The sequence below is a fragment of the Lissotriton vulgaris genome, chromosome 3_1 (assembly GCF_964263255.1).
Source record: "Lissotriton vulgaris chromosome 3_1, aLisVul1.2, whole genome shotgun sequence".
Classification (NCBI taxonomy): Eukaryota; Metazoa; Chordata; class Amphibia; order Caudata; family Salamandridae; genus Lissotriton; species Lissotriton vulgaris.
This window is the reverse complement of record NC_141689.1, coordinates 1,427,843,947-1,427,869,358: the sequence shown is the minus strand read 5'-3', so window position 1 is coordinate 1,427,869,358 and position 25,412 is coordinate 1,427,843,947. Positions and strand designations below refer to the sequence as shown.

General features: G+C 45.3%; 1 protein-coding gene across 1 annotated transcript in view; it reads left to right on the top strand.

Moving 5' to 3' along the window:
• Positions 1-25,412, top strand: part of STAP1 (signal transducing adaptor family member 1) — a 512,237-nt gene that overhangs the window by 1,124 nt on the left and 485,701 nt on the right. The window lies entirely within an intron of this gene.

Below are 25,412 nucleotides of genomic sequence, written 5' to 3'. Positions count from 1 at the left end.
ATATCTAGGGGTCTCGCCGTGGGCGGCTATATTTACGCATAGTTATCACTGTTAGTGTTACAGTATGTCATACTGCGCAACCATGACTTGACTGTACGTGTGCGCTTATTACGCCAGTTGATTGCCACTCCCCGCTTAGCAATAAGCAATGCAATAGCAATAAAATGACGTTCGGATCTGGGGGGAGGTCATGTGTGTACCCAAGGGGCGCCATTAGTGGCGTGGGCGTGACAACAAAGCCTATCATTTTGGAGATTTCGACAAAAACTGCCCACATTGATGGTTACTTAATATCACAACACTATAATGCTAAAAGTACTGTAGCTAAACATTGTTACTTCATCGCTGCAGTAAATCAAACGTGGTCGAATAAAATATTGATACGATATTAAAAAAAATGATCAGCATAACTAAAATATTTTAGAAGCTTTTCTATCATTTGAGGATAGGGGTGATTGGAACTGTAATTAATTTAGATTTTTAACACCCGAATCCCAATAGCAACAATCAATGGTTTTAGCAGGCGAGATAATATGAAAGATACATTCTCCACATGTCCCCACACAAAAAACATTTTGCTGCTATGGCTTTTTAACTGTCGCAAAACATGTTAGAATTCGCTCAGAGCAAGTAACTAAAACCGCATTCCCAAAAATGTGTAATTTAGCACTTGCGCCAAATCGGCAATTAAGTAGTCCTGAGTTGTACCATCTTTATAGCGCCTTACACCCTAAGAGGAATATTGCTCCAATCCTAATATTTGAAAATCTGCAGCATTTTTCAAGCCATCAAAAATAAATTGTATTTGGGCTTTATTTTAGAATTCCGAATATGTGGCACTGGTAATCCAAACTCTCAAAAAATCCAAAGTTCTTAGAGTTGGTAAAATCCCCTCCCACCTTCTTTCCCCCACCACGGCTCGCTGTTCCTTTGCCCTGGTTAAAAGCACTAATGCTCTATATTGTGCCCATCACTGAGTCCGTCTCTGGTCTCCAAGATACAACCAGGGATCCAAGGACAAGGGAGTTGCCAGAAAATTAAAATACCCCCCACTTGAACGACTAACCATACCTCTAATCTTAAAGCAAGTGAAGAGGCCAAACCTGACCCTTCTTAGAAAAGTTCCTTTCATACTTCTATCCATGCATCCTTTGACACCCCATCTACTAATTTCCATCTTTCATTCATCCAGTTGTCCTTCTCTTCACCTTTTCATCCACCCACCCATCCAACCATACTTTCTTTCATTTATGCATCCTGTCACTCTTTCATATATCCATCCTGCATTTCAACCTTCCACTCATCAATATATTCATGACTCCATTCATCCATCTATCCATTCTTTCACCAATCCATCCCTACACTATCCCTTCATCCATCATTTCACTCATCTTTCAGTCTTTCCATTCAAGCACTCTTTCACTCAGCAATCCTTCCCTCTACAATCAATCCTTCCACTCTTCCATCTATTCTACATTTCAGCCTTCCATCTTTTCTCCTTTCCACTTATCCATCATTGTACCCTTCCTTTATAACTTTCTTCCTTTTTTCATTTCACGTTTCCTTTCCTTCCACCATTCCGTCCATCTCTCATTCATTTTTTGCCGCTATCAACCCATCTTTACTATTTTACCTTTTTCTTTCACGCTTACTTTCTCAGTTTGTCCCCCACTCTTTGTTTTTCCTTATTCTCATCTTTCTCCTTTTTTTAATTCCCTTCATTGTGCAGTAGCTCAAGGGAACACACACCTGCACAAGCACCGGGATACCCTCACGGGTGATTACTGTGCTCTACAAATATACATAAAATAACATAACATGCAAGTGAGAGCTATGCTGTCAAGAGGCATAAGGAAATCCGGAAATGATGCATTTACAGGGGTTGTGTGTTGGAACCATGCAGGCATTTACCACACATGCTTTAACACAGTGGTCCGAACCACAAATCCCTTTACAACGCATTCCTTTACCACTCAAGTCGTTACAATTACATGCCTTAGGGAAAGCGCTGGACTTCGAATAGTATAATATACTATTCCAACTCCAGTCTGTGCAAAAGTAGGGAAAGTGTTGGACTTGAAGTCGAACATCAGTCCAAAATGCTTACCTTAAGGCAAGTCGTTGACTTGCGTGCAGTAGCGGTTGGCGTGTTGACAGAGTGGCAGGCGGGGATGGGGAACAGGAAAAGGGAGGGAGGGTGACAAATAAAACAAAAATAAGATACTTACCTGCTCACTGCATCGCACCCCTCTCTTCTCCAGGCACAAGCTCCCAGAGTGCACTGTGGCCAATCCTGAAGCTGCTTTCATGCTGCCGAAAGCAGCATCAGGATTGGCCGGAGTACCGAGCCTATGCCTGCCCTTTCCAATCGGGTAAAACAGATGGTTATGGAGAGTACTTCAGTGTGCATGACAGTTTGGTCGACCAGACCGTCATGCACACTGAATAGCAGTGCTCAACCATCCCCCTCACACCTTTCATCACCCTGGCCCCTCCCCCAAACCTCTGCTCATAAAGAAAAATAAAATGATAATAAACTAGAGTTTATTGTTGTTTTATTTTACATTTTTCCAGCTGCTGGTAGGTGGAGCGATGCTCCTCCACCATAGTGGAGGAGCCGCTGATGCTAGTGTGGTAAAGGAATGCGTTGTAAGGATGCATTTGTGGTTTGGACCACGTTGTTAAGGCGCAGCGTGCTTCAAGCCGTTTCCCAATTACGGGTAGCCCACTAATTTATAATTTCGTGAGATTACACTTATTCAGTAAAAATGATGTATAGGCCTAGCTGTAGTGCATGTGCAGGATTCTTTTACCTTTTATCTGTTTGGATTCCTGTAGCTGTCCTTTGCAGTGGGGGTTATGTACGTACTGGCTGTGCAAGGCTTGCTGTAGTTTCTTGAACATGAAATTGAAGGTTAGCAGGCTAAATAAATATATACATGCCTACATTTTAAAAGAGGAAAGTGGGTGTTTTTTTAAATTAACAGGTAGAATGTATTTCTCCTGTTGACTTCTGTTGATGCCTGAATCTGGTCTAGTGTCATGTACTGGGACTAAATGAAAATACTCAGTTTTTTTGCTTACCTGTCAGGAGCAGGGAGAAAGAATATGGCAGGCAGAGAGACAAAAATGTTGTGCACTGGCCTGTAGGAGTAGGTTATTGGTAGTGCATACTCCGAGCCACACAAGACCAGTTCTTGACTGCAGAAGCCTGAGGAGGAATCGGATTTTTGCTGACAGGAATCAGGAGGCGGGAGACTAGCCTTGCAATCGGTAATCTCCCGCCTGAATCGGATGGGTTGGCATGCATGTGAATATGTGTTACTGGTAACTTGCGATGTTGGCGTAGCGTGGTAGTAGTTCAAATTTCCATACTGTTGCTTCGGTTCTTGTTTACTGAGTGCTTGGTGGCGGAGAGCGTTTGTGACACCTTCCATGTAGGTGAAGCGAGAATGTAAACTGTTTCTGTATGTTTAGGAGCAATGGGGACTTCCTTGTTCAGCTCTAATCCATTGTGTTGGTAATATCAATGCAAGTGCGCCATTATTTTGCCCTTGTGCTTATCTCAATCGCTTTGGTTAACCCTTCATGAAAGTACTGATAATTACACTATCAAAGTTTTGTGGTTACATTTGTTTAAGCACAGAGAAAGGCGCAGGTTGCTGTTTTTATACTATCCTATGATGAACATGTTTTGAAGTTGAAGCAATTGTGAGGCTAAGGCATACATAGTTTAGGGCATGATCTAGTTGCGTCATTACAAACGTATACATTTTTGTTTTTATTTTATGACATGCTTAGCGGTAACCATTCAGTAAGTCTAGGTTATTTGTTGTGCCTTTCCCAAGAGACACATAACAGCTCTATTTACTTAAAGCAGTCATTGTATTTTGGTGGCAGGTAGTGGGAACCCTGTGGGTGGAGAACTCTCAGTCAAGGTTAGTAGATCATGTAAGACTGTGGTAAGCATTGTTGGGGTGTTGGTGCCACTGCCTTGGCTTTGTTTATTCCTTTCTACTGTGCTCAAGTCATTGTTCTCTATTATAATCAATTTCATGTTTTCTACTGTTCTCAATACTATGTTTTCTACTGTACTCAAACCCATGTTTTCTACTGTGCTTAAACCCATGTTATCTACAGTGCTCAAACCTGTACTCAAACCCATGTTTTCTACAGTGTTTAAACCCATGTTTTCTACTGTGCTTAAACCCATGTTATCTATAGTGCTCAAACCTGTAATCAAGCCCTGTTTTCTGCTGTGCTTAAACCCATGTTTTCGACTGTGCTCAAACCTAACTCAAACCTATGTTTTCAACTGTGCACAAACCTGTACTCAAACCCATGTTTTCTACTTTGCTCAAATCTGTACTCAAATCCATCTTTTCAACTTAGCGCATACCTGTACTCAAACCCATGTTTTCAACTGTGTGCAAATCTGTACTCAAACCCATGTTTTCTACTGTGCTCAAACCCATGTTTTCTACTGTGCTCAAGCCCATATATTCTACTGTGCTCATGCCCATGTTTTCTACTGTGCTCAACCCCATGTTTTCTACTGTGCTCAACCCCATGTTTTCTACTGTGTGCCAACGCATGTTTTCTACTGTGCTCCAACCTGTACTCAAACCCATGGTTTCTACTCTGCTTAAACCCGTGTTTTCTAGTGTGCTCTAACCTGTACTCAAACCCATAGTTTCTACTGTGCTTAAACCCATGGTTTCCACTGTGTTCAAAACTGTACTCAAACCCATGTTTTCTACTGTGCGCAAACCTGTACTCAAACCCATGTTTTCTACTGTGCTGAAGACCGTGTTTTCTTCTGTACTCAAACCCATGTTTTCTACTGTGCTCAAGCCCATGTTTTCTACTGTGCTCCTACCCATGTTTTTTACTGTGTTTAAATCCATGTTTTCTACTGTGCTCAAACTTGTACTCAAACCCATGTTTTCTACTGTGCTTAAATCCATGTTTTCAACTGTACACAAACCTGTACTCAAAACCCTTTTCTACTGTGTTTAAACCCATGTTTTCTACTGTGCTCAAACCTGTACTCAAACCCATGTTTTCAACTGTGTGCAAACCTGTACTCAAACCCATGTTTTCTACTGTGCTCAAGCCCATATATTCTATTGTGCTCAAGCCCATGTTTTCTACTGTGCTCAACCCCATGTTTTCTACTGTGCTCAACCCCATGTTTTCTACTGTGTGCCAACCCATGTTTTCTACTGTGCTCCAACCTGTACTCAAACCCATGGTTTCTACTCTGCTTAAACCCGTGTTTTCTAGTGTGCTCAAAACTGTACTCAAACCCATGTTTTCTACTGTGCGCAAACCTGTACTCAAACCCATGTTTTCTACTGTGCTGAAGCCTGTGTTTTCTTCTGTACTCAAACCCATGTTTTCTACTGTGCGCAAACCTGTACTCAAACCCATGTTTTCTACTGTGCTCCTACTCATGTTTTTTACTGTGTTTAAATCCATGTTTTCTACTGTGCTCAAACTTGTACTCAAACCCATGTTTTCTACTGTGCTTAAATCCATGTTTTCAACTGTACACAAACCTGTACTCAAACCCATGTTTTCTACTGAACTCAAACCTGTACTCAAACCCATGTTTTCAACTGTGCGCAAACCCGTACTCCAACCCATGTTTTTAACTGTGCTTAAACCCATGTTTTCTACTGTGCTCAAACCTGTACTCAAACCCATGTTTTCTACTGTGCTCAAACCTGTACTCAAACCCATGTTTTCAACTGTGCGCAAACCTGTACTCAAACCAATGTTTTCTACTGTGCTCAAGCCCATATTTTCTACTGTGCTCAACCCCATGTTTTCTACTGTGCTGAACCCCATGTTTTCTACTGTGCGCCAACCCATGTTTTCTACTGTGCTCAAACATGTACTCAAACCCATGTTTTCAACTGTGCGCAAACCCATGTTTTCTACTGTGCGCAAACCCATGTTTTCTACTGTGCTCAAACCTGTACTCAAACCCATGATTTCTACTGTGCTTAAACCCATGTTTTCTACTGTGCTCAAACATGTACTCAAACCCATGTTTTCTACTGTGCTCAAACCCATGTTTACTACTGTGCGCAAACTTGTACTGAAACCCATGTTTTCTACTGTGCTGAAGCCCATGTTTTCTACCGAGCTCAAACCCGTGTTTTCTACTGTGCTCAAGACCATATTTTCTACTGTGCTCCTACCAATGTTTTCTACTGTGCTAAAACCAAAGTTTTATACTGTGCTCAAAGCTGTACTCAAACTCGTGTTTTCTACTGTGCTCAACCCCATGTTTTCTACTGTGTGCCAACCCATGTTTTCTACTGTGCTCCAACCTGTGCTCAAACCCATGGTTTCTACTCTGCTTAAACCCGTGTTTTCTAGTGTGCTCAAAACTGTACTCAAACCCATGTTTTCTACTGTGCGCAAACCTGTACTCAAACCCATGTTTTCTACTGTGCTGAAGCCCGTGTTTTCTTCTGTACTCAAACCCATGTTTTCTACTGTGCGCAAACCTGTACTCAAACCCATGTTTTCTACTGTGCTCCTACTCATGTTTTTTACTGTGTTTAAATCCATGTTTTCTACTGTGCTCAAACTTGTACTCAAACCCATGTTTTCTACTGTGCTTAAATCCATGTTTTCAACTGTACACAAACCTGTACTCAAACCCATGTTTTCTACTGAACTCAAACCTGTACTCAAACCCATGTTTTCAACTGTGCGCAAACCCGTACTCAAACCCATGTTTTTAACTGTGCTTAAACCCATGTTTTCTACTGTGCTCAAACCTGTACTCAAACCCATGTTTTCTACTGTGCTCAAACCTGTACTCAAACCCATGTTTTCAACTGTGCGCAAACCTGTACTCAAACCCATGTTTTCTACTGTGCTCAAGCCCATATTTTCTACTGTGCTCAACCCCATGTTTTCTACTGTGCTGAACCCCATGTTTTCTACTGTGCGCCAACCCATGTGTTCTACTGTGCTCAAACCTGTACTCAAACCCATGATTTCTACTGTGCTTAAACCCATGTTTTCTACTGTGCTCAAACATGTACTCAAACCCATGTTTTCAACTGTGCGCAAACCCATGTTTTCTACTGTGCTCAAACCTGTACTCAAACCCATGATTTCTACTGTGCTTAAACCCATGTTTTCTACTGTGCTCAAACATGTACTCAAACCCATGTTTTCGACTGTGCTCAAACCCATGTTTACTACTGTGCGCAAACCTGTACTGAAACCCATGTTTTCTACTGTGCTGAAGCCCATGTTTTCTACCGAGCTCAAACCCGTGTTTTCTACTGTGCTCAAGACCATATTTTCTACTGTGCTCCTACCAATGTTTTCTACTGTGCTAAAACCAAAGTTTTATACTGTGCTCAAAGCTGTACTCAAACTCGTGTTTTCTACTGTGCTCAACCCCATGTTTTCTACTGTGTGCCAACCCATGTTTTCTACTGTGCTCCAACCTGTACTCAAACCCATGGTTTCTACTCTGCTTAAACCCGGGTTTTCTAGTGTGCTCAAAACTGTACTCAAACCCATGTTTTCTACTGTGCGCAAACCTGTACTCAAACCCATGTTTTCTACTGTGCTGAAGCCCGTGTTTTCTTCTGTACTCAAACCCATGTTTTCTACTGTGCGCAAACCTGTACTCAAACCCATGTTTTCTACTGTGCTCCTACTCATGTTTTTTACTGTGTTTAAATCCATGTTTTCTACTGTGCTCAAACTTGTACTCAAACCCATGTTTTCTACTGTGCTTAAATCCATGTTTTCAACTGTACACAAACCTGTACTCAAACCCATGTTTTCTACTGAACTCAAACCTGCACTCAAACCCATGTTTTCAACTGTGCGCAAACCCGTACTCCAACCCATGTTTTTAACTGTGCTTAAACCCATGTTTTCTACTGTGCTCAAACCTGTACTCAAACCCATGTTTTCTACTGTGCTCAAACCTGTACTCAAACCCATGTTTTCAACTGTGCGCAAACCTGTACTCAAACCCATGTTTTCTACTGTGCTCAAGCCCATATTTTCTACTGTGCTCAACCCCATGTTTTCTACTGTGCTGAACCCCATGTTTTCTACTGTGCGCCAACCCATGTTTTCTACCGTGCTCAAACCTGTACTCAAACCCATGATTTCTACTGTGCTTAAACCCATGTTTTCTACTGTGCTCAAACATGTACTCAAACCCATGTTTTCAACTGTGCGCAAACCCATGTTTTCTACTGTGCTCAAACCTGTACTCAAACCCATGATTTCTACTGTGCGCTTAAACCCATGTTTTCTACTGTGCTCAAACATGTACTCAAACCCATGTTTTCTACTGTGCTCAAACCCATGTTTACTACTGTGCGCAAACCTGTACTGAAACCCATGTTTTCTACTGTGCTGAAGCCCATGTTTTCTACCGAGCTCAAACCCGTGTTTTCTACTGTGCTCAAGACCATATTTTCTACTGTGCTCCTACCAATGTTTTCTACTGTGCTAAAACCAAAGTTTTATACTGTGCTCAAAGCTGTACTCAAACTCGTGTTTTCTACTGTGTGTAAACCTGTACTCAAACCCATGTTTTCTACTGTGCTGAAGCCCATGTTTTCTACTGTGCTCAAACCCATGTTTTCTACTGTGCTGAAGCCCATGTTTTCTACTGTGCTCAAACCCATGTTTCCTACTGTGCTCAAACCCATGTTTTCTACTGTGCTCAAACCCATGTTTTCTATTGTGCTTGAACAAATTTAAGTCATCTACTTGTTTAAGTGGAAGAACCAGTGGCATCTAAGGTCAAGAAGAATGAGCTGTCGTGACCTGGTCTACAAAGGCTGTTTAATTCTATCTATCATTTATTAGCCAATTCCACATTCTTGCTACAATATACAACAGAGGTTTTCATCCACGCATTTTATTGCAAGTAGCAGTTGGCAACACGCGGTGATTCAACTGTAAAGAACGCATTGGCTGGTAGATGGACGTTGAGATGTTTTTCACATCTCAGGATGTGGCCATTGATTGGCTGTGGATCAATGTTTACAGCTTGAACTTGTTTTGGGAGACAGGGATAAATCCTATGGAAAACAGAATTACTATCCTGACATGTTCTGAGTGTACCTGGTATCCCATCAGCAGAAGCATTCTGTACCATCACTGGGCACCGTGTCAGTATTATGGAACTGCTGACCAGTAAGACCTAGTATCTAACTAATATCTCAAACGAAAAGGACTCAGTCGCTATTAAGCAAACAATTTGGGTCAATAGCATAAGGGTGGTCTCCACTGATATAGAAGAAACTGTCATCAAACAGAAAGAGTTTTTTCCCGCTAATTTGCAAAAGTATAAGAACCAAGGCCAAACATTTTGCTCAAAAGCATGCAGCACGCTGACTACCCAGGCTGTGTGTAGCCTTAAGCCCACCACACCCCTCTTTAATCCACCAGCAGATACAGCTTTCTGGTTCCTATTCTCTTCCTTTATCAATATTTTCCCGTATTTCTCTTCCTTTTCCCCCCATGTGTGGTTTTCTTTCTGTTGCTGAAAGTCTGATGAGGAAAAATAAATGCTAGCCCCCATAAATGAGTGCTTTTGTTCCCCAACTACACCCACTGGTTATGGATGATGTCATAATATCTGTTTCAGTATTACCACTTAAAATTGATTTGGCGTGCCGACCAGAGAGGGAGGGCTGGCTTGGCTATTTAAAATCAGTCAGTCACATTTGCTTATCATTGGTTGTGGTCATGAACCACTCTGAATAGTCATGTATTTGCTAATTGGACAGATCACGCTGAAAACTATTCGCCTATCATCTGAAAAGTTGCTAAATTTCTCTGGACTGAGGAAGGATATTGTATAGGACAAGGGCACACATGATGAATAACTAGGGTGATATGAAGGTCCCTGCAGGTGCTCCCACATAACAGCTCTTGAGTAAGAATCAACACCTCTGTAACAGACCAGGGCTACGCGCCAGTTAATATTCCCCGCCCCCTTCTAGATTTTCCTAACACCCTAAACAGAAACATCAATGTTGTACCTTTAATTTTAAGCAGACAAGGTATCCTGGCTATTGACAGGACACTGCTAGTAGTTATGGGTCAGTCAGAGCTAGAGGAGGTGGAGGAGGAGCCGGAGCAAGAGAGGAAAAGGGAGAAAAGCGAGAAAGGATAAGGAAGAGAAAGATAGCAAAATAGTGGAGAACCTGCAAGAGTGAAATACATAGACAGATAATATCGGGCGACGTAAGAGAGCGATGTGGTACAATCAAGATAAGGCAGGCTTATTAAACGACACCCTAATTCACCTTTTGCTGGCAGCTAGAGCCTAAGAATTTTTTTTGCGCCCCCTCATTTATTTGGATTACCAATAATAATAATGGTAATAACAATACTAATAATAATAATAGCAATAATAATACTCCTACTACTAATAATAATAATAATAATAATAATAACAATAATAACAATACATATTATTATAATGATTATCATCCATACTAATAATATTCATTATAATAATAATACATATTATTATTACTAAGAATAATAACAATACTACTACTACTACTACTAATAATAATAATGAATATTAATATGCACTGGTCATTAGTAGGTTCTCTCTCAAGGGTGGCTTTATCAGATTGGTTCAAAATATCCTTTGGAAGAAGACAACCTGGCTGTCACTGGTGCTAATAAGTTAATGCACCCTGCTGTAACTAAGCTGTAGCAAAGGTTTGCTCGGCAGCAGATAGGTTACTTTCTATTAATGTCTGTATTACATGTCCACATTTACTTAGTGAACCAAGAAAGGATGGAGCAGCATTAAAAGCTTCACCCCCTCTTAGGACCAGACGTTTTATCCCTTTCAAAATGAGGATTCACGGCCTATGGAGATGCCAGAGAGCTTAGCAGACCGTTTCTAATCTGTGTTTTGCTTTAAAAGAGTTGTGCACTCATTGTTCCACTTCTTACTAGTAAACGTTGGTGAACTAGAGCCTTATGAAGTGTTTAGGATAGACAAGAGCTCGTTGTATACAGCTGTGCTGCAAACCTGGAGAGCTTCTAAGCTGAAACGATTTTAAGTGTATAATCCTTACATTCTAAACGCAATTATTCCTGTATTGGTCAGTTTGACTTTACCCACCGGTTTTGAAGCTTGCTTGGATTGTTCTCCTTTCTTTTTGATCAATACTAAATCAGACTTAAGATTTAGACTGGATTTCTACAGATCCCCACAGAATCTGAGTTAGGCAAGCAGGTGTTACAATCGCACAGCACTTTATTGTCCTCTAAGTTTCTCGAGACATATCAAAGCAAGGTCCAATGGGTTACAGAATAACGTATGAAATCTATAAAGCCCAAGCCATAAATGCAGCCCTCTGAGACAGGGAGCTTTGTGGTCATGGTGACGTGTCAAAGTTAAGGGTAAATTAGAACAACTCTGAGAGGTCCACATTGAACTCAAGTCCGGGCAGTCCACTACTCCTATCAAGACTTGCGCGGACGCCGGCAGGTTGAAGTGGGTTGGCCTGTGAAGAATGGGTTAGAGTACCTCGGGGGATGGGGTTCGGGTAGTTTTTTAAAATAGGGGTTAGGGTTTTAGGCTTCAAGGTCAGTGGAAGGGGTTGGGTTCGTTTTAGGAACAGCGCGGGGGTGGGAGGGGGTCGGGCCAGTGTATATTAAGGGTGAGGGACAGCGTGGTGGGTGGAAAGGGGTTGGGGTATTTGGACATTTGGGCAGGGGGCCAGGTAGGGGGCTGCAGTACACCTCTTTTCCTTAAAATCCTTGTTCCTGGTGTTGAAGGTTCCATAACATCCTGCAATCATTTATGAATTTAATTGGTGTTTTATATCACTTAGGTACACGACCTTCTTTTTTTAATAAGGGAAATGTTTGTGTATCATTTAAATGCCCATGGTCATTTGCAGTGACATGCCACCTCATATGTGGTACTATGAGCAGAAAATGTGTTTAAAGCCCATGTTGCATTAGTGCAAAGTACAAGAAAGAAGTTAACCTTTAGCGTATGAGATCCATATGTTATGGTATGTTATGTGGATTTGTAGAGGGCACTCTCCCCTCAGAGGGTATCCTGGTGCTGAGCAGTTGTGAGTCTAGGCAAACCATTGTCTTAGTGGGACTACTCAAAAAGCCAAGTCTTCAGCTTTTTTCAGAATTCAAGAAGTGAGGAAGAGGCTCTTATTTGTAGCAGCAGGTCGTTTCATACTTTATGAGCAACGCACAATAAGGGTCTACCACCGGCTTTGGTTTTTCATATGTGTGGAAAGACTTCAGACGACCGCAGGCGTCTGGAAGGTTTGTGAAAGCAAATGCGATTGTTGAGGTATGCTGGGCCAGTGTTATGTAGTATGGATCAAGACTCTGAAATGTGCAGTTTTGTGTATGGGGAGCCAGTGGAGCTCCTTCAGATGTGGTGTGATGTGAGTGCAGCATGGAGGTTGGGAGTGATTCTGCCACTGAGTTTTTGTTGATTGTGGTATAGAGGGTGTTCCTGTAGTCCAGCTTTCTTGTGATGAGGGCATGTATAACAGTTTTCCTGGTGCTGATTGAGCGTCATTAGAAAATCTTCCTCAGCATCTTCAGGGTATGGAAGCATGAGGCGATGACAGTGTTGACTCAGGCGGTCATGTCTAGTTTGCTGTTGATGATGAGCCCGAGTTTTTTGGTGTAGGTGGTGGGGTGGTTCGTCGGTCCTAGCTCTGTTGGTCACCAGGTGGAGTCCCACTGTGAAATGCTGTTCCCAAAGATGATGATTTTGTTCTTGTTGGTATTCAGCTTCAGAGAGTTAGTCTTCATTTAGTGGTCGATTTTAGTCATAAACTTGATCTACATACTCAGCGTTTTTTCATTAAGGTGAGAATGAGTTGCAGGCTGTCGGAGTAGGAGAGGACGTTGATGTTATGAGAGTGGATAATGCTGGCTATATGGATCATGTATGCATTGAAATGGGTTGGGATCAGGGGAGGTCACCGGCATGCGAGGTGTACGGTGCCTAGCTGACCATCTGGGCCTCAATCAGGAAGGAGCAGATCCATGTGTCCTTTGATTTTGATGTTGTGTAGGCATTGGATGAGGATGGGGTGGGAGCAGTACTTAATTTGAGCCAGTTTCTGGTCCTCGGCACCGGCCCTTAATTGCCATGACCGGTACCTATGACAGCCTGCCACATGCCGCTGTTTTTTTTAAATTCAGAGATGAGCCAACAACTGTTGTTTATTATTTCAGTACACATTAAGAATGACTACTACCTGCTGCCAAAGCCATTCTTTTAACTTTGGGGTCCTGAAAATGTCAGAATTGTACCACTTGTAGGAGTGTGACTTATTAGTTATGCTATTACTGTAATTGACAGCGGCAATGGCCAGTGGAAGTGGACGTGACTAACTGACTTAAGCTCTATCACTTATATTTTTTACAAATCAAGTACTGGGTGGGAGACCTTGTCAAATGGTGCAGAGATGTCTAGGAGGATGAGGGATGCTGTGTCTCCTTTCAGAGTCATGCAGATATCATCTGTGGTGGCGATTAGGGCAGCTTCCAATCTGTGGATTGATGCAAGAGAAATTCATGGTTGTTAAGGTATTCAGAGATGCATCTGGTGATGATTTTCTCTAAGACCTTGGCCATGATGGTTGCAGGAAGATTGGTTTGTAGTTGGCGAGCTTTGAAGGGTCCACCGAGGGTTTCTTCAGCAATGGGAGGACCAGTACATTTTCAATCATCTGTGAAGGTCACAGAAGAGTTGGAGACATTTAGAAAGGGTGTGAGCATGGCGCTCATGGGTTGCAGCCCTCTAGAGTTGGCATGGTGGAGAAGGGTACAATGGGGCCCCTGAGTGGATGTACTGCACGGTGACGTCACTTTCTTCTAGGGTGATGATGTGCCATATTGTTAGCATTGATTCTTTGGATAAGAGCAAGAGGTCTTAGGCGAAGTCTGTTGGTTCCGGTTGCGGGATGAAGTTTTTGTAAATGGCGGTGATTTTGTTGACGAGGGATTCACGGATATTGTTACAGAGGTCCTATGAGATGGTGAGTGAGTTGAAGGAGCTGCAGGTGAGGTGATTTCTTTGCTTCTGTTGGCGGTGGCATGGCTCTGGTCCACCAGAGCAGCACTTTTGGTGGTCTGGATCATTTGGTGGTCCTGTCTCATGGTGGTTTTGAACGTGCTCATGTCTGCATTGCCCTGGCTCATTCTCATTTATCCAACTGAGTTCCTCCATGTACCAACTTGCCTGGGGTCTAGATCTTGTTGTATTGCTGTGTTTGATGGGGGCCAGGGATCCAGCACAGGAGGTGATCTCAGCTGTTGCTGTGTTTTGGTCATAGGGTGTTTAGAGCAGAGCTCCAGTCCTTGTCAGTGATGCTGCTTCAATTTTGTCGGGCTGGCCCAACAGAGGTGCATGTTAATTTATCCAGGACGGATATGCTGAACTTGACAAAGGCATGGTCTGTCCAGGAGACTGATTTGGCCTTGTCGACTTAGATGTTGTCAAAAGAGGTAAAAGATATGGTCCAGGAAGTGTCTGGCCATGTGTGTAGGCTCTTTAATCGCTGAGTAACGCCCAGACTTACAAGGTCTTCAATGAGTGCTTTTGAGTTGGGGGTCAGTGTAGTCTTCCAGTTGGAAGTTTAAGGTTTCTGAGCAGGCTGTAATTGCCAGTGTCTAGAGTGAATTAGGCAACAAAGTCTGTGCAGGTCCCTGAAGTTTGAGCGTGGTCTCAGTGGTCTGTAGATGAGAGTGCCGCTTAGGCTGAAGTTGGCTGTGATGTGGGGCTTGAATGACAGGTTTTCCATTTTGGAGGATGATGTGACTGTGGAGGTGGTGCAGCTGATGCCATTTTTGTGGATGACGGCGATGCTGACTCTGGGCTTGTGGAGTCTGTCTGCCCCGGCGATCTTGTAGTGGTGGGGGATGGCTGAGGCAACATCAGTCACTGATGATCGGTTAAGCCAAATATCTGTGAGGAAAAGTAGGGTGAGTGTGTCGTCAGAAGAAGGTCCCAGATCTCTGTGTCGGGTTTGGTGAGTGAGTGGGTGTTGAGGAGTGTGTATGCAAGTGGGGAGTGTTGTGTGGATGGTTGCAGGACGACGTGAGTGTGAGACAGTGGGGTGTAGGGTGCTGTTGGTGCAGGTGTGGTGAGCACTGGGTTTGGGAAAGTACATGAAAACGTGCAAGAGTCCCTCCACATACTAAATGGCCCCTCCCATATACTAATTGGCCTGGCCATGCGGGTCTAGAATGCACTATATGGCATGTTCCAAAGTGTCCGCGTGCAGTACTGTGTGGAAGTGTAAAACTCATGAGGTTTCGTTAATCCTCACCCTTTACTTTGTGATGGAATGAAACATATTGATGGTTTATTGTAAATAAGCTCAGCCAGCTAAAATTGTCAGTCATTTGACAATGTAATAGCATAAAATATCATAAAAATATGCCCCACTGAAATCGTAATTTTAAAACTTAAAATATCATAGGTCCTTGAGACAGATTTAAAGGCAGGGGTGCTTCCTATGGTACCCTGTGCTGTGAAGGTCAGTGTCCTGCTGCTTTTGGTAAGCTTCTCACTGTAGCAAGACAGTTTTGAGAAAGGTACTGCAGCTCCACCTACCCCGGACCGTTTTCTAGATGAGGGAACTGCTGTTGCTTGCTCACTAAACCGTTTGAATCAGCCGTCCTGCAAAGTATTCTGTGACTGTAGTTCAATCAGTTGATTTTACTCAATTATTTTAACTTGTTCCGCTTTTTGTAGGGTCGCGCTCTTAAACTCACAAAGATCTGAGCAATAGAAAAAAATGCACTGACACCTACAAGATGGAGTCTAGCCATATAAAAATGAGAACTACATAAATAAATAAACCTATAGGAAGGAAATGATCAGGGCTAGTCGAGACCCTGCTTTAGGTGGGAAGATGGGCGGAAAGGTACTTTCAAGGCTCGGGTTTGGGAGCCTTCTGGTTACACAGTTACATTTTACTGTGTCACACTCGCCTCTGATTAAAAATAGAAATGACCATTGTGGGCTATGGTTGCAGGTGTGAAGCAACAGTTTGATAGGATATTTCCCTTTTTTGTTGGCTACCCAGAACTGATAGAAAGGTAAGGCTTGGTCTGAATAGCAGCATAGAAGATGGAGAGGGTCAGATCGAAGGCAGCATCTGACGTGTTATTTCGATTGATTATTCTAAGTATGATGCTCGAGGTTTATTTGGAGAGCAGTCAGTAACTAATGCCATGGGCCCTGGTGCAAGCAAGCAAAATGGACTCTTTGACTGCCCCTCAGAGCTCTGGGTCCTGGTGCCACTGCACCTGCTGCATCCATGGTGGCTGTGTCCTTGAGAGCAGTGTATAGCTGCCAGCTCTAGAAGGTCAAGGACTCCCGTTGAGGTGCGATTGTTTTGCTCTGTGAAAGTCATAATTAAAGTACACTACTAGCAAAGCTCCGTGCAAGTGTCAGTAAGATGAAAGTCAAAACAACATTCTTCTCTGTTGCCGTAGAATCACTAAGGGCCTGATTGCGATGTTGGGCGGAAAGCCATCCAACGGCTAGTCGAAGACTTTCTGCCCGACATCAATGGTTTCCATCCGACCGACGTATTACATTACTGGCGGTCGGAGGGAAACCCACGGGGGAAGTCCCCTCCACTACCGACTGGCTCACAGAGCCCATCAGGGCGGGAGGCGGAATGGTAAACCCATAATAACAGCTGGACCAGCCTTGGCTCCGCCATCAGGATTACGATGTCACTTTCAACCTGCCCTTTCATGGCTGTCTGCCCACCATGAAAAGGCGACGGAAAGTGACTATGGGGTCCCTTGCAGGGCCCTCTACCCCCCTGGCCCTCTGTTATAGGGCTCCCCCCTAAACATCCCTGCACCGTTTGTTAGCCACCACATGGTGCCTTCCACACAGTGCAGGGATGTTTGAAAACATCTATTTCACAATTATAGCTTGTGCTGCAGGCCTTTTCTGCATGCCGCACAAGCTGCAAATATAAAATGTTTCTGGCCGCCCATAGGGTGGTCACATCCAAATACAGCTGGTAGACCCGCCGACCTATGTCCAGGCTGTACCATTCCGCAACAGTGTCGGTCGGACGGTCGTCCGACCGACATTGTAATTAGACCCTAAATGTAATTCATCATCATTTGGGCTAGTGGGGATGTGATGTTATGTTATGTTATGTTATGTTATGTTATGTTATGTTATGTTATAATGCGTTTATATAGTGCACGGCTACTCGAAAAGAGTGTCCCGGCGCTTTCCACATGCAGCTCAGAGTAGAAATAACACAACAGAGCAAAAACAGAATCAGAAACAAAGAAGAGAACAGAAAAAAAGGCCTAAAGGTTAAAAAGCCAGGTCTTCAGGCTCTTCCAGAACTGGAGCAAATTGGCGGTGCTGCGGAGCATCAGCGGAAGCGAATTCCACAGCTGGGGAGCTTTACAACTGAAAGAGCGCCCCCCAGCGCGGGCCTTCCTCACCCGCGGCACCAGCGCAGTAAAAAGGGATTCAGACCGCAGGGAACGGGCTGGACGATAGAAGGCCAATCTCCGCCGCAGATATCCGGCACCTGAGCCAAACAATGCTTTGTGCATCAGCGTCAGGGATTTGAACAAGATCCGCTTCCGGATAGGCAGCCAATGGAGCGTCTGTAGCAGCCCGGAAGCTCGGGCTCGTCTGCGCAGGCCGAAAATTGCCTGGGCGGCGGAGTTCTGCGCCACCTGCAGGCGTTGGACCAGATAGTTCTGTTCAAGATATTTTTTTTAAAATCCTCTAAGATATTTCTAGCCTTAACTTGTGCGGATCTTTGACTGGCAAATACATATTTAAGGAGTGAGTAAGTAGGGCTGGAATGAGTAAAAGGTTTCAAGATGTATCAAAGGCTTGCAGAAGAGCTGTATGGACCCCTCGTCTATTTAAATAGGAGAATACTTTGTGTCACTTCCTCATGCTATGTATTCCTCTGTCATTTCAGGACATGATCTTGTAAGTCATAGTATTATCCATTTGTACAGCACTTGGCTACCTCTGTCCACCCCCATTTGCAGCCATTTCTTTCATGTGGGTCAGAGCAACCCTCAGAGCTTTCGACCAACATATCAATTGACTTATGGATCCTGCAGTGACCCCAACTAACAACTTCTTAAACCCCAAACTCCCACGCCCCAGGACAAGTGAGTGTTCCTCCTCCATCCAAACTCTCTGCAAATTTTGCATTTAGAACCCAAAAAAGAATAATGAGCGTGGGTAGTGGAAGCCGCCTAGGAGGAAGGTAAAACCAACACCCCTTGCTAACCCAAGGCCATTGCCCCCACCCGGCATAGCGCTTCTACATATTATTTGACATTCCTAAACGCCAGTCCATGGACCTCTCTTCAGTAGACCCTCTCTCCCCTCCACACACCCTCCTCTTATACCTGCTTGCTGGTTACAGTTCAGATAATTTCATCTACCGATATTGGTGTCACTTCTGGGAGATCTAGGATGCTTCCGCCTAATGTGTCCGAGCTATGATCCGAGTCCAAATCTCTGGATTCCTCCCCTGTTGGTGAGGGCTCGTCTCCAGCCTCTGATGCACTCATTGAAGCAATCACTGCCATCGCTCTAACTCTTTCCTGCTGAGTTTCCACCGCTGTTGGGGACTGCTGGGTCTAACCTCCTCTTCTCAGAGTGTGATCCGTTGACTTCCCCCGGTTCTCCCATGGCCTCCTATCCATCCTGGTGGGTGCCTGGAGGTCAATCCAATCCCTCTCTTCCTGTGGCTTCGCAAAGAACCGTACTCATGCTGCTGTCACCACATATAGTTTAGCTGGAAATATCATCGAGTACTGAGTCCCCTGTTGACATAGCTTTTGTTTCACCCCCAGGAAGGATGCTCACTGTTTTGGTACCTCTCGAGGGAAAATCCAGGAAAATTCTACCTGCGCTATTGTCCACCACTATGTGGTCTTTTAGCCTGGCCTGGCGGAGCAAGTAGTCTCGATCTTTGTGGAACAACAAGTGTGCCACCACTGGTTGTGGAGGTCCCCCCGGCAGGAGTGGTCGTGCCGGAACCATGTGAGCGCGTTCCAGAGCAAAGTACGGAGAGAGGCCTTCCTCTGCAACATTGTCCCATATCCATTCTTCCAGATATGCGACCATGTTACCTTCACCTTTTTCCAGAAGTCCCACAACCCTCAGATTATTGCGGCGTGGCCTATTTTTACCATACTCCGCCCTTAGTTCTAAAGTGTGCACCCTCTTTTCCATATCGGCAAGTTTATCCGACGCTGCAGTGACCAACGGTCTCATGTCTTTGATATTGCTCCTATTGGTTGTGCCCTTTTCTGCCAAGCATCTGTGATACTCTCAAAGGAGTCCCAAACCCTCTTTCATGGTATCTATTTTGTTTTTGATGGCTGTCCTGGAGGTCTTTATGGCTTGGAGTACTTCCTGAAGCGTCGGGCTGGGAGGAGGCTCCAGCTGATACGCTCCTCCTCTCCCCCCGATCCTAAACTTTCAACACTGTCGAGCTCCTGGTCTTGAGGGTCCAGATCTTTCCTCCGGGTGGACTTTCCCATGCTGAGGCTTAACTTTTTTGGGTCTCTCTCTCTAATTTTGGCCCCTAAGTTGACAACCCCACGCTCTACCTGTGTGGGCTTCTTTTACCCTCTGCAGGCCTTCGGCTTCTTTTGGTGGATTTTCCTCTCCTTTTTCTTTTTTAGTGCTCCCACTGTGCTTCCCCCTAGTGGGGGCTCTTTTGTGCCCGGAGTAGAGCTTTGTAACTTGGTCTAAGTTCCAGGATTTGTCCCCCATCGGGCCGTCTGATTCCTGCAAACTCGCAGCTCTCCTTCACGACTTTGCCTCTTCTGGCGCTTTTCAAAGGGCGGACGTAGTAGTATTTAAGCCCTTAAATGCTCTTAGCTGTGCGATCGTAGACTGCCTCTGCCTGCTATTCCGAGGGCCCTCTCTCCTCTAACGGGGAATGCTCCCCAACCTCCGTTGGCCTCAGTGCCCACACTCACTTCATATCCTGGGCTCTCCCAGCCTCCAGTCCTGGTCCAATTTCCCGGACCTCCTCCTGCTTCTGGTCACTGTTTGGGGGCAGTAGTGCCCTCTCAGGGCCAAGTCCCCATTCCGCCAGCCCTCACCACAGGCCCCGGTTTGCAGTTGCTCACAGGCGCGGCTCCTCTCACTCCTTCTTCCACGATCTCTATTCTGCGGGCATTTACAGCGCTAGCGGGGTATGAGCCCCAGCCTCCGTCAGCCGCCACGATCAGGCTCATCCCAGCTCCTGGGCTCCCTCGGGCTTTGGCCCTGGTTCTATTCCCCGGGCCTCCTCCTGCTTGGGGTCTCTGCTTGGGAGCGGTAAGGACTTCTCAGGGCCAAGTCTCAGGCCCGCCAACATTCACTGCAAGCTCCAGTCAACAGTCACTTGTAGGTGCGGCTCCTTCCATGTTGCCTGCTGCGATCACCACATCTCCCGGGCTCTCACCACCACTGGCAGCAGTTCTCCTTGGCTCCTCTTTTCCCTTCACAGAGTTGGCAGGGGTCTCTCTGGGAGGTTATGTGGCTAATCACCCACTGCGTGCTCCGCATCGGCTTCGTTCAGGGCCGTACTCGGACATTGGCCCGACCGCCTGTTTGTTTACAGGTCTGAGCTCCCCCGTCCATCATTTTTGTTTTATCTGCCTGCGTTAGGGCCATGTCGACTTCGCAGTCAGAACCCTCCTTACTCCCGTGAGCTCGTCTTTAGTATATTGGCCTTTGGGTGTCTAAAATAACATCAGGATGGTGCCGGATCAGGGCTCGCTACTGGGAGCGAGGTTCTGAGCCTCCTTCACCATCGGTGTCTAGCCACGTCCCCATCTAAAACATTGTCTCTTAGTCAAATCATCAAATATTTTTCCCCATTGGTTGTGTGGACCTTTGATAGCTGATGTGAAGCATTGAAAGGGAGAAAACATCAACAATACATTTCTAACTTGTGAAGCCAATGTGACTCCACAATAAGGACCAAGAATCACTGAATATATTTAAAGAGTTTTATTTGGAATAACCACCAATCTTGTATATATGCAGTCCCATGGACCCACCAGACATCCCCTTTAAAAGTGCTGGTGGGTGCAGTCACTGACTGCACCCTCCTGCAAGGGGATCTCAATTCTCCTTTTAAAGAGCAGGTAGGTTGCCGCCTGCACAGTGAAACACAGAGCGGCTATAAAGCAGCCGTTCCGTATTTCACATGAATGAGCTGCCTCTAGGGCAGCACGAGGTTGCTGTTGTCCCGGGGGGCAGCACATTCCCCATAATGTGACCCACTTTCCTTTATTGCGCCGGGCGCACCTTTTGAAAGGTGTGCCCGGCGCAATGAAGGAAAGTGAGCCACATGTGTAATGCGGCTCCAGGTGTTCCATAAAAAAAGTCTCTTCTCTCTCCTAAACATGGATCAAATATAGGGTCATCTATCGTGCGCCTCTAAATCAAGTTGCACAGAAGAAGAAGGTGTCAGTATGATCATACTTTAGTAAAAGTCTAAAGAAAAAAGAAATAAGTGTTTAACGTAAAGCTTCACACGTTCAAGAATAGGTGAAGCAGAGAGGTCTGTACCACCCTAAATATAAAAGGAATCTTCTCTATCTTCATCTATGAGAGCACCTATTTAAAAGTAACAAGAGATTCAGAAACATTCTTATCTCCTTCACCCCACCAGGTACCAATCAGAGTGCTACTTGAGTGAATCTGCAAAATCAGTCCAGGTTAACATCACAACTAAAACTTAGGTTCCCAACCTTGAACATCTTGCCATCCTGGTACATAATAAACAGAAACTCTCTTTCAACAATTGTTTCTCCACGTTCACTGCCAAGTTTCTCTCAGGCCTCTCTATCAGCCGTCTGATACAGACAATAAGCCTTTCTCCAGCTAATGTAAATAATGATAATGAACCTGTAAGAAAAAGAGCAAACATGCTGGCAAAGCAAAACGCATTTTAACTGAGGCCTGTAGTCAGGTTAATTGTAGTTAAGCATTTCATGTGCACTTTGGATACATGGTTAAACATTCACATGTGCATCTATAAAATAATTGCAAATCGTGAGCAAAAAAAATGCATGTTTACAAATGCAAATATCTTGAAGTGTAAGTACAAGTGTAAAATGTGAATAAGAAATACATGTTTTCATGTTTTAATGAAACATTAGTGCACACACGTATATAAATCTCTAGTTTCTACAGTGAATACATTTCATTAATGCCTTTAAATATTTTTCGCACATTAATAAAGTTAAGGCACCTAGGGCCCGATGTAGATAAAACCCATTTACCGATTTTAAAATACTGATTTTTACCGAATCGGTATTTTGAATTCGGAAAATGATATGTAGGAAAAAAAAAATCGGTAAAATACCGATTCGGTAACAATCGGTATCGTGTTTCGATACTTACCGAATCTGTATTCACTGAATCGGTAATTACCGATTCGGCGAATACCGATTCGGCAAATACCGATTCGGTAATTGCAATACAACCCTATGGGCCAAAAGGCCCATAGGAATGCATTGTAAATACCGATTCGGTATTTACCGAATCGGTATTAGCCGAATCGGTAAATACCGATTCGGTAAATACGGAATCGGCGAGCAAGTAAAAGTAAAACTAATGACAACAGCAAATGAGGTGGAACCACCCTCCCCCACCCTAGCAGGGAGTGGCTACCCAGGCAGGTGCAACTCATTAGAACTTTCTGGAGAGACAGCCTGAGCTGAGCATTCAGAGTGAGCAGCAGAGAGAGTGGTAGCACTATCCTGATCTGTGTGGAAATGGCAAGCAGCTCTGAGAGCCAGAAGGCTTCGCGCAAACACAAAGTCAAGTTCAGCAGCATGGAGCTGCAAGTTTTGGTGGAGGAGGTGGTGAGGGTCCACAGGCAGCTGTTTGGGAGGCTGTCCCTCACAGTCCCAGAGAGCACCAAGAGGAAGCTGTGGAGTCACATTGGTGAGAGGGTGAATGCAGTTGGTGTCACCCCCAGGAGCCTGGACGACCTCAAGAAGAGGTTTTATGACATTCGCAGCCTCACCAAGAGGAAACTGGCCGAGCTGCACAAGCAGGCAGGACTAACAGGTGGAGGCAGGAACCCGGCGCCACCCCTCACTGACCTTGAGGAACTTGTGTCCACGACCATTGAGAGCGAGAGTGTGGTGGAAGTTGGGGACCTGGACAGCTCATCCAGAGCTATATCAAAAGGTAAGAAGCATGCGCAGCATGACACACCCTACCAGACACCTCCCCTTTAGCCCCAATGCACAGCCAAACCCCAGCCCAGTACTGCTAGCAACATACATGAGCATTGCATCATGGTAAATGTAGTCAGCAATTGTAGTAACAAATGCCAGTGCACATTGAACTGAAATGCACCTAAAAACTGAATCAGAGTATAGAAAATGAGATGTGCAATGCTTTTATTGTAGTCACTGTAAGACATTTGCACTGAGTTCACAAATGCTTCTTTATACCTAAGGGCACCATCAGGCAGTGGAGCAGCAGCTACACAAGCTCCAGCTCCAGCACCATCAGACAGTGCGGTGGCAGGGCCAAGCACCATTGTTCCATCACAGGAGGAGGAGGAGGAGGAGGAGAACAGCAGTGCCGTGGGCAATGAGGATGACACAGGACGTACCCTCTCATTTCCCCACTCCCCCCTACTGTCACTAACGCCCCCATTGCAGTTCTCACCGGAGAACTCACCCACACAGACCCACCCTGCACCTGCCACATCTCCTGCCAGGAGGATCATCGTTGCACCATTGAACATCATGGAGGGAGCAGCGGGTCAGGCTCCAGCACCCACCCCTGCAACACCAGCCCACACAGCAGGGCAGCAGCAATCAGCGCCGGCCACGCACATCCAGCAGTGCTGTACCAGCACGGGAGGGCAGCGTATTCCATGGGCTGGAGGGGGGCATGGTCCGGATCCAACGGATGCAGGCCAAGCCAATCCTGGCTTGCCAGCGCCAATTGCGGGAGCACAACCTGCAGATGGGGGAGATGACAAAGGGATTTAAGAGTTTTGTTGACAGTAACAGGGATATAGCAACTGGACGGGGGCGCATGACTTCTGCCATAACCCAGCTGTGTGGTAAGATGGAGGAGCATGAGCAGAGTAGGCGCAGGGATGCCCGCGTGCAAAACCGGGCAATCAACTGCCTTGCCGCAGCAACCGCACAGCTATGCCGCCGAGGGGCTAACATGGAGGACTGCCTCACCCAGAACACTGCAGAGGTGACCAGGGGCATGGCCCGCATCACCACTGCCATGGAGGCACTAATTATCTCAAACACGGTGGTGAATCCTGCCCTGGACGTGGGCGAGGCTGGGGACAGCAGCAGCCGCAGCAGCCCAGCCAGCGCTGTATCTGAGCCGCGCCGGAGCACCAGGCGCTCCACTGAGGCAGCCGGACACGCAGAAGGGGGTGAGCCACATCCAAGTGGGTCAGCTAAGCGCAGCAAGAAGTGAGACTGCCTGGGTGGGTGAGGCAACCCGGCCCATTTACATTCCCCACCTATACTGTACTTATTTAATTTGTTGCACATCAGTGCAGTAACGTTGTGCCAACATTATTAAAAAAAATTCACATCCCTTGACCTGTCTGTGCATCTGTACTCACTCAGAAATAGTTTTCTGTTATCTCCTCACGTCTGTATCTGCCATCACTTGGTGTAGACACCCCAGCAGGTTGTGTTTGTGGCACAGCAACGTCGTCATCATGGTCCTCGTAGTCTGACAACTCCACCTCAGTGCCTTTCTTCACCGCAAGGTTGTGCAACATTGCACAGACCGCTATGATCCTGCAGCAGGTGATAGGGGTATACTGCCTTGCCCCTCCACTCTTGTGCAAGCATCTGAACCTGCTTTTCCAGATGCCAAAGGTCCGTTCTACTACATTCCTTGTGCTTTTGTGAGCCCGGTTATACCTCCTTTGGCTGGGTGTAGAGGGGTTGAGGTAGGGGGTGAGTATGAATGAGCGGAGGGCATATGCACTGTCGCCTAGAAGGAAAAGGGGTAACATTACTCACATGCATACATGTACTTTACTGTGCTACTTTTTGTTATGGGGGTCTGATGATGTGTCTCACCTAGGAGGTATCCTACACCAAATTCGCCAGCCGTCAGCCGTGCATAGATGCCGCTGTTTTGAAAAATGTACGAGTCATGGGTACTCCCTGGGAATTTTGCTACCAGGTCTGTGATGGTGCACTTAGTATTGCAGATCACCTGCACATTGATGGTGTGCGTAGACTTCCTATTGCGGTATATGTATTCTGTGTCAGCAGGGGGGCAAATCGGAATGTGCGTGCCATCAATGCAGCCGATGATGTGGGGGCATCGTGCCATCTGG